The sequence below is a fragment of the Platichthys flesus genome, chromosome 8 (assembly GCF_949316205.1).
Source record: "Platichthys flesus chromosome 8, fPlaFle2.1, whole genome shotgun sequence".
Classification (NCBI taxonomy): domain Eukaryota; kingdom Metazoa; phylum Chordata; class Actinopteri; order Pleuronectiformes; family Pleuronectidae; genus Platichthys; species Platichthys flesus.
Window position 1 is genome coordinate 14,681,696 of NC_084952.1, and position 14,528 is coordinate 14,696,223.

The following is a 14,528-nucleotide window of genomic DNA, read 5'->3' on the forward strand; positions in this document are numbered from 1 at the left end:
TGGGAATGAATCCCACTCCTGCTTCCACGTTTCCACCATCTTGACAAATACAAATATTCCCACTCCTTCCAGATGGGAGGATACGTGTTGGTATTCTTGCCAGGGTTCGAACATGCTACAAGGGAGACATGATATCAAAGGCTGGGAAGGATTTGGAGAGGGAAGAAGTGCACCTCTTGGGCTCCGGAGATACACAACTCTTCACACATCCATCATCCCACAAGAGCCCCATTATAATGTCGTCCTTCTTCCCCAAGCAGAAGCATCTCGCCCAAGCTGGATCTCTTTCTCGCTCAACATGCAATTGGAATTCCTTCCCTTCTTTCGGAACATTTCTCTCATAGCCTTTTCCTTGGGCGTGTTGTATTTAGTTAGATAAATTGTACTTCAGGGCAAACAACGGCCTCTAGTGGTTGCCAGGAAACACAATTTGACATTTGACGGAAAAGTTGAAACAAGCCGCATGCCTCTTCAGCAGCTACATGCAAAAAAAAAGATGCTCCAATGCATTTTGATTCAATTCGCCTCTGGTTTTGAAATTTCTATATCAAGCCCAGTGATAAAATGTGACCTTTTCTGGAAGTGGAATGTAGATTATCTGTTGGAAAAGGATGTGTGTGCGGTGGAACTTTCTGTCTGATCATGGAACAGGTCGTCTTGTTCCTCCTGCGCTTACTCGATGTTTACTTTGTCTCCTCTACCTGCTAAGACATGAGATATTGTCTTCCAACTCGCAGGTATTCTATCTGTCTCTCTCCTGAGCCTGCACACACACACACACACACACACACACACACACACACACACACACACATGCACAAACAATTTCCCCCTGTGTTGATGGGTGAGCGAGAAAAACATTCCTCAGTCAGGAGGTGGAGGTGCCCTGAAGGACTGTGTGTGTGTGTGTGTGTGTGTGTGTGTGTGTGTGTGTGAGAGAGAGAGAGAGAGAGAGAGAGAGAAAGGCAGACAAAGAAGTCACATACAGCAATTTTCCCCCTCACAGGACAGTGGACAAAATCAGCTGTAATCCCTCCTGTTGCATTGCAGGAGACACAATCACACATTCACACACAAAATGTCACTCACAAACACACACACATATGCAAGCTGCAGAGCGAAGGCCAGGTGAATTACATCAGGAGTTGGGTATTACTTCAGGTGATGCCCTGTCAGGGTGTTGGTGTTGTACGTGAAGCTATGCAGCGAGCTCCAGGGAGAGGCATTTTGTGGAGGCCAGGGCAAAACAGCCGAGAAAGAAGCATGTTGTCAAGGCAATATCACGCAGGTTCCCCCACGCCTGCGACTGGCAGTGGGAGTTTTTCCGAAAAACCTCACCGCTGTTTCTGCACTTAAACACCTGTGACACATGATATGAGAAAAGCCTGGGAAAAGCATGGTTGTGGTTCCCTTGGGAAGGCCGGGGGAACGAGGGCGAGGATGTGTGTGAGGCCTGAAGAAGTGCGTGTTCCTGGGGTGTCTGCCATGCGACCCGGTGTGTGGAGCTGAGAGCTGCCGGGGACTCCGGGGTGTGTGTTCAGCTGGACCTGCAGGATGTTTTTATAAGGGAGGCGATTACAGTCGCACATACACACACACACACACACACACACACACAACACACACAGGTGCTGTAGTTGTGATGGCTCAGGGTGAGGTGGTGCACCATGCGTCACTGTGCAATATGTTCGGTATGCGGTGCAGAGGTCGGCCTCAGTGCAGCGGCGGGGCCTTTCCTGAAGTCCCTGTCTGATGTCTGCTTCATGGCAACCAGGCTCTTACCCCGTCTCCTCCGTGCTGTCAGTCTGTCAGAGGACTCGTTCGGTGGAGGGTTGATCTGCCTCGCCAGGCCTCGGAGGGATCTCCACTCACACGTTTCCCACAGGAAGCAACAGCAGCAGGAGAAGGAGGCCTGGCGCTCGCAGTCAGTTCTGTGTAGTTACAGTAACCGTCTGGCTATTCCCTGCCTGGAGGAATAAATAAATAAATAAAAGGAACTCCACTTCATAACATTTTAATTGGCTTTGGAGGCTTAGCTGTGGCTCGCCTGTGGTTAGCGTGGTCAGGCAAGTATGGAGTGCAGCAGCGAGTGGATGTTTTAAACTCTCAAACACACACACACACACATACAATAACACACACACACACACACACACACTCAAAAACTACGCTCTCTTTCTCTCTCCAAAGACCAGAAGTGCTATACCGCAGAGGTTGGCATTTCCTTTGACTAAACCACTTGTCAAAATCCAAACCAGTCATTACAACGTGTTAGAATTACTGCACGTAGCAGTGAAACATCCCTGTGAACCCACCAATAGCCCAATCTCAACTTCCAAACAAGTCACATCTGACTGTAAACACACTGAGCTTGTTTCTGTTCAAACTCCCGTTCCGCTGCCTGTGTGTATATGTGTGTGTGTGTGTGTGTGTGTGTGTGTGTGTCTGTCTGTGTGTGTGTGTGCACAGGCTGTTTTGAAATGTTTTGACTTGAGGCTTTTGCGGTGTGTTCGGTTCCCTTGCTGCTTTGAGCTGCAGTGGATGAGATCCTGTCAGCATGAGGCCTGGCTGCGATGAATCCTGATGATTTCATTACCTGCAGGAGCTTATAGGAGACGTGTGTCAGTGCTTGTGTGTGTGTGTGTGTGTGTGTGTGCGTGTAGTGCGCACCTGCATATGTGAATGTGGTGTGTGTATTCCTCATGTTTGGTTATTTGAGGGATTAAGTGGTGTTTCGGAGCGGCCCCTCAGTTCAGATGAGATGATATGAAGGTATGTACGAGAGGATGTCTGTGTTTCTCCTGCTCAGACCTTCCCTGCGACTCTGACTGATAGAAAAGTCTCCAATTAGAGCCTGGGCCCATGTCACACATCTGCTGATCCCATCCACCCAGCTCCAGGAGTTTCCTACCTATTTATGAGAAAGCCATCCATCCGCCTTCACGCCTTCTAATCCCCCGGCCGCCATTATTCCTGGGAAACTCACTGTCGCCATAGAAATAAGGAGCAAGAAACAGAAAAACAACACAACAGAAAAAAACTATAATGGGGGAAAGAATAGAGGGAGAAAACAGGGAGTAGGACAGGAAAACAATTGGGAAAATTCTCCAAAGTGCTGGTAAAAAAAATGTACACAAAAGGAAAGAAAAAATTAAGAAAAAGGAATCAGCCATGAAAGTGTCAATGTGGAGTTTGTGACGCATTGTCGGTGCGGGGTTTGCCTGCTCAGGCGAATGGGTCTCAGGGGCTCTTTATTTTTGAAGCTTGACTACAATTTGGAGAAGAGAGCCAGAGGTCCCAGGGAAGGAGCCGCCAACCCTGACAAGCTGCTGGAGGAGCCCTGCACAGGGTCACCGAGCGAACCCCATCAGATAGAGGACAACACACACAGGCACCTTAAACACGTGCACACACCCCTGCTTGCGTGCAACTTCATCAGTGGGTTATTGTCTTCTTTCCACCTACGCTGCCAGGCTCTCCACTTGCTTCTGTCTTCTCCCGTCTCCTCCTCCACCTTAAAACAAAGTCAGACACTCGCTGATTACCCTGACAAGAAATGTCTGAAATAATCTGTAGCCATAGAAACAAGAAATAATAGGAAAAGCACAAAGCTGTTGAACCCCGTAAGACAACGAAATCTATTTTCCAATTATTATCCTGTTCAAGTGCGTTCCGATAAGACAGATGAATTTTCTCCATACTGGTCCATACATGCGCTAATTTGACAGATTGCTGCTTGATGCTTTGTAATAAGGACAGCGAGGTAGAGGAGCCTGACGTCCCTGTTTGGATCGGGAGATTCCAGTTTGAACTGCAAAGGTTAAGCCTGCAGAAGGCTGGCTGCTGACTGGTTGATGGGATTAGAGAATACATAATTGTTTGCCAGTCACATGTGTCATGAAGAGAGAGGCCAAGCCCTTTGTAATGAGGATTATGTGTCTTTTCCATGGATTCATTTCCCCACTCTGTCACATTATTGTGCGCGTGGTGAGCTGTGACGGCCTGTGCATCTCTCCCATCCTGACTGTCTTTGTCTAATCGCACACACGGGCCAACTACCTTGACTTTCCACTGTGCACTCTGAGATTTTTACGGGTCAGTGTGGACACAGAGCACCACCGGCCAAAACCTGTAAAACTAGACAAGCTTGTTTCATTGCACTACAAGGTGTGAACTAACAGAGTCCTAGGGTCTGGCAGCAGAGGGGACGGGAAGTGAATCCTTGGACCTCGACTAACCTCAGCAGATATTTCTCCGCGATTGCACCTAATGGTTTGGTGTTTTATATGTGCTGGAGCGATGGAGGTCATTGGCGTAGTCGTCTTTGAAATGCCTGCGTAGAGCTGTTTATTGTTCAGTATATTAATTGACTTTGAGTGCTCCCACAGGCACAGTGAAGTCAAATGAAACCACCACAGTTGTATAAATCCTTCATCATGAGGTGAATACAAAGGGACAAAAAAGAAACCGCAGGTTCAGGCTGTTTTGGTTTGTGTGTGTGTGTGTGTGTGAGAGAGAGAGAGAGCGATAGAGAGAGAGAAAAAGTGAAAGAGCCAGAGAGAATGAATTAGCGTGTGTCCATGAAAACCTTGTATATGCATTCAATATGATTTTCACAGTTTGTATTTTTTTTTTGAAAGATTTCATGGCTTCTTGGGATGAGACGAAGAGGAAGGTAGAGAGGGTCATCCACTAATCGGAAGGTTGGTAGTTTGATTCCCAGCCCCTTCATTCTGAATTCAAAAGTGTACTTCAGACTGCCCCCAAAATGACCCAAACAGCCACAGTTATATAGAAGTGCTGACTGAATGTGTGTCTGAATGAGTGATTGTGACTTTTAGTGTAAAATGAAAATTATATATAAATGGTAAATGGTTTTGTATTTATATAGTGCTTTTCTAGTCTTGATGACCACTCAAAGCGCTTTTACATTACAGTTTCACATTCACCCATTCACACACACATTCATACAGTGAATCATACATCTACTTGCAGCACTTTTGTTATTCTATGGGGGGCCATTCAGGGTTCAGCATCTTGCCCAAGGATACTTTGGCATGCAGATGGTTCAGACTGGGGATCGAACCGCCGACCTTCTATATAGATACAATACACCTACAATATAAAACCACTTTGGATAATTTGCCATTTCATTGTTTAATTTGCTAAAACAAGCTCATCTTTGGTTCCACTTTCTAACAATTACCGTTTATTAAGGGTTTATAAACTTTAAATAATGATTTAATTAATATTCAACACCTCAGTTTTCCACTTTATATATAAGGTCAAAGACATATATAAAAGAACAAGTTGCCAGATAGCAGAACATTTTTCTCCCAGCATCACTTGCACATTGAAAGAAAATCAAACCACCAGAGTCCAGAACACAGATTTATTAAATAAATGCTTAAAGTAGCTTATAAGGAGTCGATGAACTTAATGATCTACTAACCATTAATAAGGTAATTGATTATAACATGAAAATGTAAGGTTATAGGTTAGATGATGCCTTATTTAGCATAGTTTACACTTTGGCTAGCACAAGCATGGATCAGCTAGAGGCAAGAGACTACAAACAGGTCCGTCCCCACAAAGAACTTTCTGACCCCTCATTAGAACATAGAGGTGTCTGATCAGGTTCTCAGATGATACCTGGAGGGAGATGCAGGGACTGTGTGTAAAGACTAGACATTCTGCAGGAACTTGTGAAAACAATCTGCGACAGTTAATCGATGCAACGAAGCGCGGAGTAGCACGAAGCTTTGCTCCTGGAGGAAACAGGCTGTAAAGCTGTAAAACAGTTAGTGTTTCCTCTTCTCGTCCTCCTTTGCCTTTGTGTGGTTGTGGTTGTATTTTTGCGCAGCTGTAAATCGTTTAAGAGAAAACTGCACCGAGTCACAGTTGATGCACATTATGACCGATCTGTCATGCTTAACCACAGCTTTAGAAAGTGTTACTCCATATTTGTATCGATGCATTTACTCATCCTTGATGTTTATTCTATATAACAACTCTCTGCTGCTTTTACCTGTTGATTCCTCTGTTTACCTCCCTTTCTAACCTTGCTGCAAACTTCGACTGTCTGTCTCCATCCTCCCTCTCAACCCCTGCGGACAGAGATAATTCTGGTTTTTGAACAAAGTGAACAAACTGCTGAGTGTGAATGCACAGTGGTCAGTGGAGCACGCTCTAAAATAAGGCTTGGCTGTTGAAAGGGAAACATTAAGTCTTGTGCTGAACAGCAAACACCAGAAACAGCACTAAACTTCACAGTAACATTACAGTTTTACGGCCTGTTTTGGTATCGCTCTTGACTCTAATGTTTGAGTGAGGCAATCAGCGCGCATGAAGCTTAGGAATCCAAATGATTTTGGATGTGCACACTTGTGTAATGAGTTTTCTCGCACGGCAGGCAGTTAAATTGTGGGAACCGAGTCCACGCGGCCCATCAAGCTGTCTGAGGTGTTTTCGGGCCCAGCTGTCAGAGGCCTGCTGCTGGACAGACCTGACTGCTGCTGAACGCACCAGAGCTGCAGCAGTCATGGAAAAGAAAAGTGTGTCACTGATCTCTGAACAGTGATGACAGTCGAAACAGCTGGTTCCCTGAACAATTCTGTTCACCGTTGTCAACTGGAAATTACTAAAATATGTGATGCTTGCTGTAATGTCATTTTAAACTCTGCTTAAGGTTCATGTCTCAGACTGTAGAGGACGGCCCAAAGCCTGTGTGATCAACAATGAATCACATGACTATGTGTAATGTAAAAGAAACTGAAAAGATGACGCCCCAAAGATATGTCCCCTGACTCTACAGTTCTCTTCAGCTCTAAGGCAGTGGTGTGCAGTGACTTGTACAGACAGGCATTCACCGTCCCAATGTGTGACTCAGCTGTTTACTACACCAACAAGAAAATATAGACCACACAACAACATGACAGTAGTGGTGATGAATCCTCCTTAAATCCAGGGCCTGTCCTGCCTCATGATGTTGTGCTTCTTGTCTTTCTCCTGTATCGTGCTGTGCACTGCCTGGCATCTTTATCATTAGTATTATTATTTTAACAAACTGACAGTAACCATACCAAATGTCCAGTACAGTGTTCGTGTGTGATGGTGATAGGACAGAATTCTGCACTATCTCCAGTACAGTTGTTGTGTGTGATGGTGATAGTGCAGAATTAAGCATTTTCTGTATTTCCTACCTCAAGATTGTCAAACTCTCCCGGCTCATCAGGAGCATAATCCGGAAGCAGAGGTGAGATATGTGTTCTGCTTCAGGGCTGAAGTCAGCCAGATGTGGCAACTTGATGTGAGGCCTGAGAAGTTTTGGCGTTTATTTTCCGACAAACATCCTAAACTGCCACTTAGTAGAGTGCATAACAACCAACAAGGTTCTATACATCAGTTCCCTAAATCAATAAGAGGCCCTTTATTGCCGCATTAAAGAAAGCGAAAACAATTTTTATTCCTGAATTCCAAAATTGAATGGGTACTTTGGAGTATGACAATCCGTCCAGTCGTTTTTTGCACAATCCTGCTGACTCACAAACAGACAAACAAAGGTGAAAACATAACCTCCTAGGCGGAGGTCAGAAAATTGCTCTGCTACGTTATCATTTCTACAGCTAACCTCTAACTTGTGATCTAGACACGTTAGCCTAGTCAGCATAAAGTTGATAAAATGTCAGTGTTAAAAAACAGATGTAACAGGTTTTAAGAACTCAAGGCAGAAGGCAGAGTTTCACTGCCCTTTTAAGACGTTGAAGCCTGTTTCACCTCTGACGACAATCATTATCACTGTGCTTTGTAACACCTGTAATGACATCCAGCGGTGATGTAACAGGATCATGAAGTACACCTGCTAATCACTGCATCAACCTGAAATGTTAAACCACTGGAGGTTAGAAAGAACTGCACTTTGAGAGGGTGTCATGTTTCTCTATGAAAAACGATTCATTTGAAATGCTAAGTGTCGATCACATGTTAATGCTGTCTTAGATTTCCTTTAGAGCTTGGACAGTGTCTGCATGATAATCATACAGTGTGTGTGTGTGTGTGTGTGTGTGTGTGTGTGTGTGTGTGTGTGTGTGTGCGGTCCTGCTAGTGTTCTTCTCCAACACCCTGAAAAAATGTAAAATGGCTCTCAGCGGAGTAGGCCTCCGCACTACCACTCCATTACCAGCCGTGTCCATTGACTCAGACCAATGTGCAAAACATCTGTGGAAAAGGCCTCATGCCTTTTCTTTAATAGAGTGTCCCCTTAGAAATGTTTTTCCTACTCTCCTCATTTTTATCAGAAGTATAGAAACACCCACCCTTTTCTGTCATGTAAGATTGGGTCCCCTCCAAGTATGACATGATGGAGCTCATCTGGATTGAGTTAGGGTGGGGCACCCTGTGGAGATAGAGTGGACTGCAGTGTCATAACTGAATCGATAAAGTCTTGTTAGGATGTTTGTGCTCGGGGCGTGCAACAAACACCCAACTCCAAGGCTCAGCAGGAAGCCGCCGCTGTGTTCACGGGAAGCCGCTGTACCATTACGGTGCTCCATTTTGCTTTTAGTGAGGGCCTGCCTCTCCCCTCCACCCACACCCCCGCTTCTCTCTCTGGTATGTTACTTGTGAACCACATGTTGCAAAAATTTTAGCAGCATTTATGTGCTTTTCTGTTGCCACTCGGGCCATAAAGCACAGATCATTCTGGTTAGAAGCAGCAAATTTTGTTGTAGTTACTCCAAAATTACTCTCTTACATGAATGTGACTGATTTGTAGTGTCTTTCAGAACTATTTGAGTATTTTCATTTCTTATGTGTGTATAAATTAACACAGAAAATGTATTAATAGGTGGAAAAAAAAGGGAAACTCTACAGAAACTCTTCCCTTCATGGAGACCCCATCTCCCCTGTTCACACAGCAAACATGTTCCCTGGTCTTATCCAACAAAGCCAATAGAAACAGCTCATGAGCCATGTGCTGCAGCTCGTGTGCTAAGGTAATTCAGTTTAATTGGTTGCACATTACAGAAGCAGAATCTCTGATGAGAGTCTCTGTGAAGTCGTATCAAGTAATGGGAAGCAACAGAGATTGGTAAACAAAATATTAGTGAGGGATGAAGAGAGAGAAGTGATCAAAAGGAGGAAAGAATATGCGGTCATAGCGCAGCAAGTGACAGTGAGATTGAAACGCACTTTTCCATGAAATGTGACAAATATAATCATGTCAGGGATGAAAAGATGTGGTAACCCTAAACCTGGCACGAGTAAACGGAAAAGTTTTGTTTTGTTAACCTGCTCGGCTCTGTGCTGCCCCGAGAAATGCATATATGGTAAGGTAAGTCCATACCTGAACATTACCTGCTTTAAATGCTCTTAAATCAGTCATGGTGTGTGGTAAACAGTTTTCAAGTTTGGGGAAAAGAGAGTGCCAGTATTTGTTGGTACTCAAGTTCTACAAGTGAGTTAAGGTGTTGAGGAGTCTCTCCAGCTTGTGTAATATTGTTCTACAACATTGATTTTCATTACACACATTAAAAGAGACAAATTCTGCTCTTACTCAGGTTCATGATTGTAATTTGGTTTATTACTTGAAAAGGTTTTCATGCTCTAAAACTCAGAAAACTCGTCCTTTTCCTCATACTCTCCATTGCTGTAGCTCCTCTTTTCAGCCTCCTTCTAAAACTCTTGGTGTAAATACTGAATGTAGTAGAAAACGATGCATGGAAGAGAGGGAGTACCTATGGTGTCCTGTGAAGGCTGAAAGAGGAAGAACGCTGTAGGTGTCTGTGATTCATTGGTCGGGCTTTTCCTGGAGCCGACGCTGTCGTTTCTGCTTGTCTTGGTGCTGCATCTGTAAATCCCAAATTTGAATGACATTTTCTCATGAGGGATTTAAATATTAAAAAAATGTCATTATTCATAATCTTGTAATCCCCATCTCTCACAGTAGGTTTGAATTTGCATAATGAAATGTGATTTGTGAAACACCTTTGTTAACAGTGTTTTCATCCTTCTATCTCTGCTGCTCTGCTTCCGGGAGCTTTTTCCTCTCCAAACTCCCTGGAGGCTGTGTAGGGCAGACTTTAGTCCTAGTAACCATTAATGCAAGAACGTGTAATAGCATAGTTGAAATAGGTGATACAAGTCGTGTTTGATTATGTAAGATATGTTCTAATTAGAGACATCAGGCTTGTTTTCCAGTCCTTTCTTGAGCATGTCAAACACTCAGCCCAGGACCCATCAGGTCGGTTCTCGCAGCCGCTCTTTGATGCCAGCGCAGAGCAATCAGACTAATTGGCCATGGCAACACTGATGAAACATTTCAGAAGGAGACAAGGAGAAAAACACAGGCTCGGAAAACTGAATCAATATCATTAATCACGGGCAGGAATCTGCTATTGATGATGTCTGTTTTCTATTAGGGGCCGAACACAGACGTTGGGCGTGCGCCGGGATGGGGGTTATCTGGGCGGTGCAGCAACCCCAGCTGTCCTCGACATGACCAGACACAAAAGTTCACAGCAGAGTGTGCAACAGAGTTCACAGCACCCTCTGTCACCCGTGACAAACAAACCAACACAGCCTTGTCAATATCTGTCAAGGTTACAGTGGCTGCGAAGCTGCAGGTGCAACAAAAAACAGGGGGTCAGTCAGACAACTTGAATAACCGACGTGTATGATTTGATATTTCTTTGCTGTAATATATGTATCAGGAGGAGTTTTGAGTGTGTTGTGTGTCCTCTTATTCTTTAGACACAGCAAGAGTGTCGTCTCTGAAGGGCAGACGATATGAGTGTCTATCAATTTCAAAACATGAATTGTCATCCTTCCCCTGAGCAAGGTCGTCTGGACAGCTGTCACTGTTGCTCTTTTCTATTTGACTTCACTTAAACTAACTTGACTGAATTGGTTGTCACTGCAATAACTTCCGCGGCAAGTGACGTACGAGGAACGAAAAACACACAGCTAGCCAGTAAGGTACAATCTACCGTGGTATCCTCCCACAGTTTGTAGTTTGCCGTTTGCTACGTAACAGGAATACAACTTTAACATGTTACCTCATCCGAGAACTGGATTTGCGCCAAAGTCACATTTTTTCATTGGCAATGGCGAAGATAACAACTCCCACCATCCTACACGGCTTCGGGATGTAGGTGTTTTGTTTTGATTGAGAGAACCATAGCAGTCAAAGTTACATGACGTATGTTAAAAAGAGATTCTAAATATGGAAACACTAGGTCTTGTATTAGAGCGTAATGACATGAACATGAAAGACCTACTGAGCACTAGTCTGAGCCAGGTAACATGAAAGGCCCCTTCACAAGCCGTTAAGACTTTATGAGAGTGCTCCAGAAAGGAGGCCTTGCCTCCAGTGACACATATGGACCATAGTGGTTGTCCCATCAGCAGCCATTTATCCACCAGTAAAAGGAACCTGCTTAACCAGAGAGAGCTATGAGAGAACTACTACGAGTGGAAAGTTTGTAATGCTAATGTGCTGGGAGAGTGCAGAGAGAAGGGTGTATAGTTGCAAAGGATAAATAGTTAGGCTGCTGTCCCAGCTCATAGCTTCAGCAGTGGTGCACTGAGGCAGTGCGTGCATGTTACTTGCCAGAGGGCGGGAAGAGCCAGTGAGGTACACAGGAGCAGTATGAAGCATACCCCTCCTCCCTGTCAGCCACTTGCTCTTTTCCTCTCCTCCCTTTGCAATCCCCGACTTTGATGTAGCACTGCTGCTTATGCCATATTTTTCTTGGCTATTGAATCCAAATGGAAAATACAATGTAACAAAGTCCTCGTCGCTGCCCAAGTGCATAGATTTAACTTTTTATGTGACTTTAAAGGATGGAAGAACTATTTAGAGGTGACACTGGCTTTCTAATTCCCCCCTAATCCTTAACGCAACACAGAGCTCTTTTGCGAATGAGAAGTCTCTCCCACACTCCATTTAATGCTCGAGCTCTCCTTTGTATGGTGGTAGTGACATCATCACTACAAGACGTGTCCATTATCAGCCACCTGATGACATGTGGGCAAGTTGAATTTGTAGTCATGGAGACAGAAACACTGCTATATATATACAATGCATATATCTATTCATAAGGCAACTTCCCCTGTCAGTGGGACTTTACGTTGATTTTGCACATTTGTATGGATTCTGCAATCGGGTAAACTCCAACTCTTCAACTGATGTCAAAAATCCGCTGTGTAATAACAGAAGCAAAACAGTAGTACCATTCTTATTAGTCTAAGTATTCTCCAAGCCAGACGTTCAACAGTTGCTCATAATATTAATTTCACATGACTATCCAAGAGAAACATGTTGTTACCCGTTCAGTTAACGTTTCCCATCGATGAATCACACACACATTAAGAAGTATTTGGGTTTTCACTCTATCGACAGCGATTACTTATGTTTTCAAGTTTATAAAAGTCTCTAGAATGGCATGCCATAGTAGGCGTTGGGGTCTTTGCAGGTGTAGTCCGCTTGCTGTGGGAGTAAATGTATCTGTTTCTGGGATCATAGACTGGATGAGGATTTAAAGTCACGCTGAGAAACAAAAGGACCCAACTAAGGTTCTGTTTGGACCCAAGATATCTCTTTCCAGGCAGCTGTCAGGTTGGCTGGTGGCTCCTGACAGCAGTGGGACTGTTACACTGGATCCAGCACAGGGGAGACAAAGTCATCTGCCAGGGTTTACATGACACTGCCAATGGAAAGATGGAGTGGTTAAAATGCATCAGTGGAAAGAGCTTCAATGAAACCAGCTTTCCCCTGCTGATAAAAGAAGCTGTTGACAAAAAAATCTCTTTGCACTTACTGAAAGAATGGGATTAACTGACTTTCTCATTCATTAGCATTCCTGAGCCAACGTAAGTCAATTACTGATTAAATTAATTCTAACAACAGCAATCATTCATGCTCCGATACACCTTTTCATCTTTACACAGTTTTAACTGGACCAGCGGCTTGGTAGTATGGCTCGATAAACCACTTTCATCTCGACTTAGATACGTCAAGAACCACTGGATAAATTATAATGAACCTTGTTCCCAGCTAGCATATGAATGTGGACCACTTCAGGCAGTCTTATGGTCCGAACAAAATAGATGTGCCTGAAGTTTGCTACTTGTAGAATAAATAATGTGGCCCAAATATTAGTCCTTTTTGGTAAACATACAATGATCTCGGCAAAGTGTAAACTGGATGTGAACCTAAAGTGGTCCATGTGGTACGGCACAAAATGCTTGACATTGTAATATTTGGGTTTCACAAGTATCATAAAATGACACCGGTGGTGTTTCCTTAAACACCACCATTAGGATGGCATCTATTTAGTGACCTGAAAATGAAATGCACCCCCTTCTTGATGAATTTAAATGAAATAAAAATACGTATCTGAAGCTCCAATACTGTCCTCCAAAACTACAAAATCAAAACTAGCTAAACTAACCCATCAGCACAAGTTGTACTTTGCAAATTCTGCCAACCTAACAGGGTGTTAGTCAGTTAAAGAATGAATGCTAATGTATACCATGGTCGTCTTATATGGAGAATATTAGACCAGCTAAACATCACCAGGTTAGAATTTTTATTGTGAGTATTGTGATGTTAGCTCTTAAAGCACCACTGTATATAAAGATGGAATAGTCTCCACAGCCAAGATACCCTTCATACCAATGATGTCCCGTTGATACATGCGCTCAACCAATCATGTGTCTCATCTGTCAACTGTTAACTAATTAAATAGAATTTATTGGAAAAATGAGCACTTGAACATACATCAGTGTGATAAGACTTTTTTGTTTGATCCATGTCTCATCCGCTAACATGGAGAAGGCCGGTCTTTGGACCCAAACTGCAGCCGACCACCAGGTAGCGAACAAAACACTTCAGCTTTACTTTTCGGAGGGCAGTCATGTCGTCCATCATTGAATAGAGTCTCTTTTGCAGCCTCACACAGCTGATTGCGTAACAGACTCTTATTCCTGATTTCTCCAGGTCTTTCATTTTCTGAAAAACCCATCTACCTGAATGCACTTGCCTTTTTTTTTTCAGGGTAGAAAAAGTCCCAGCAGTCAAACATCGTACCAAATGAATCCAAATTGCGGTTTGCATTGGCAACGGGCTCGTTTTTGTTAGTGTTCGTTTACATGATCACAACTGATTACACAATGTCAGCCCTCAGGCGTCAGGCATCATCGCACAAATTGGGATTCAATTTCATTACAACAGGACTAAGAGCTTGTGAGTTTATGTATTATTTTCTATTTTTATAAGCACTGTCAGTTAATGAAGTGCTTTTGCTGGCACATGTGCCACATTTCTATGGCTGCTTGTCTGTCTGTCTGTCTGTCTGTCTGTCTGCACTTCAAAGGCCTGTATGTATCGGCCCAGGTTTCTTGGGGGTGCAGACAAGGTCAACAACATGTGCTATGACTACCAACCAGCCCCCTGCGGCTCCAGACTGCATCTGTTACATTCCTTGCAAAATGGAGCAAAACCCGGTCACCCCGTTTGTTTTGGTAAC